The following is a 2,148-nucleotide window of genomic DNA, read 5'->3' on the forward strand; positions in this document are numbered from 1 at the left end:
ATGAGAAGTAAAACATCTTCAAGAAAAATCAAGAAAGTCCAGTTGCCATTTGAACGAAAGCACCTTTGGGATAGCCAAGAATCTCCATAGACTGTTATGATTTTTTTTTTAGAAAAAATATGTCCTTGGATCTAATATATTAATTTCTGTCTGTGTATAAAACAACAGAATGATCCATGAAAAAAATGAATGCATTTCTTCGCTTCAGACATGGCAAATAAATCTTTCTCCTATTTGCTTTTTTAACATCTATATAAAATGTGCATCAAAGCCATTTGGGGTTTTGAATTGCCAGCACAGGGGGACAAATCGTTTTAACCTATGCAGTCAACAATTTGCATTCAAATATCAATCAATCAATATCAATCAATCAATCAATCAATCAATCAGAATAGAGCTGGAAGGGACTTTAGAGGGGTCTTCTAGTCCAACCCCCCGCTCAAGCAGGAGACTCTATAATTTGAGGCAAGAGGTTGCTCAGTCTCATCTTAAAAACATCCATTGATGAAGCACCCATAACTTCTGGTGGCAATCGGTTCCACTGGTGAATTGTTCTCAGTGTTAGGAAGTTTCTTCTTAATTCCAAGTTGCTTCTCTCCTTGATGGTTTCTGGTGCTTTGGAAAATAAGATGAAAATAAGTCTTCTTTGTGGCATCACCTTATCAGTGGTTCCCAAACTTGGCAACTTTAAGACTTGTGGACTTCAACTCCCAGAATTCTCCAGCCAGCAGAGTTGAATTCTGGGAGTTGAAGTCCACAAGTCTTAAAGTTGCCAAGTTTGGGAACCACTGCCTTAAATATTGGAATACTGCTATCATGTCCCCCCTAGTCCTTCTTTTCTCTCGACTGGCCATACCCAGTTTCTGCAACCATTCTTTATATCTTTTAATCTCCAGGCTTTTAATCAGCTTCATCTCTCTATATAAAAGCCAAGTACCACTTGCTCATCACGAAATCTCCAGAACTGTAAAACCTACAAACTTGAAATTCCGCATGTATGTTCCTCTTGGCTTCTAGGTGATCGCTAAGAAAGGATTTATTGAAATGACCATCAGATCGTAAGTATTTCTTATACAGTATTATATTAACACATATTGATGCTAAGGCGTTAGACGTTCTACTCCCCCTCCCCACCTGAAAGGAACTCCGTTCCAACTGCCAGTTGCCACACTCTGATGCTAAGGAGTTATACATTCTACATTAATTTTTAAGCTTTAAGTGTCAATGTATCAAGCCAATCACATCGTTTTGTAGGGTATCCAGCTAGTATAAATATATAGTTATGGTGGAATTGTTAAGAAAGTTGCATCTATCCCCAACTCTGGTATTCAAATTTCAGCGTGATAAATGCATATCATGTTTTTTCCCCCCTCCTTCCCACCCCCGCTTTGCTCTTTATTTTATATTTTAATCACCCATCTCTAAATTCACCTCTGGTACACTAGAGATATTACCTTCACTTCTAGAGTTTTCTGTTACTCTCTCTCTCTGTGTTTTTTCAATGACCTTTTTGGATGCTTCCGTCACAATCTCATCTATCTCATCCTCTTGAATATTAAGTGAGGTGCCAAAAATATCCTTTTCACCCCATCTTACCTTGCAATATCATGGCTTTTCCAGCAGGAGGAGGTGTTGCATCAGGGCCTTGTTTGCAAGGTGGCTTGCTGGAGGTGCCAGGTGGTGGGCGATTCTTCTCCAGACCTTAAAACAGTTGGAAGCTCTCTGGTGTAGTAACTAAAGTCTCCCTTCAGGGCAAAATTCAGTTCCCTGGATGATTTCATGGAAAGAGACATTGAATCACAAAGAAGGATTCCAGACATTTGCAGAACCTGAGGCACCACCAGCAATTTCTTTAACTCTTTCTTGCTTTGGGTTCATGTTTTGGAAGAGGATGGGACAGGCCCTGCTCTTCTAACTTGTGGCAAATTAAGGACGAGTGTTCCCTGGAAACAAACTTTCAGAACTGATGGGCTGAAAGCTTGTTATGAGCTATGAAACAACATGCTAATTCGGAGACAACAGCATGCAATAGCAAAGTGATTATTCTGTTTATACTCCAAACTGCATATTTTCAGTTGTTAAAAATACATTTGTAACATCCTTTTCTTTCTTTTGTTCTTTCTTTCTTTTTTTTTGTTCTTTCCTTCA

This window comes from Thamnophis sirtalis, unplaced genomic scaffold (genome assembly GCF_051295495.1).
Source record: "Thamnophis sirtalis isolate CommonGarterSnake01/CBP01778 unplaced genomic scaffold, rThaSir2_p1.2 scaffold_2, whole genome shotgun sequence".
In the NCBI taxonomy this organism is placed as follows: domain Eukaryota; kingdom Metazoa; phylum Chordata; class Lepidosauria; order Squamata; family Natricidae; genus Thamnophis; species Thamnophis sirtalis.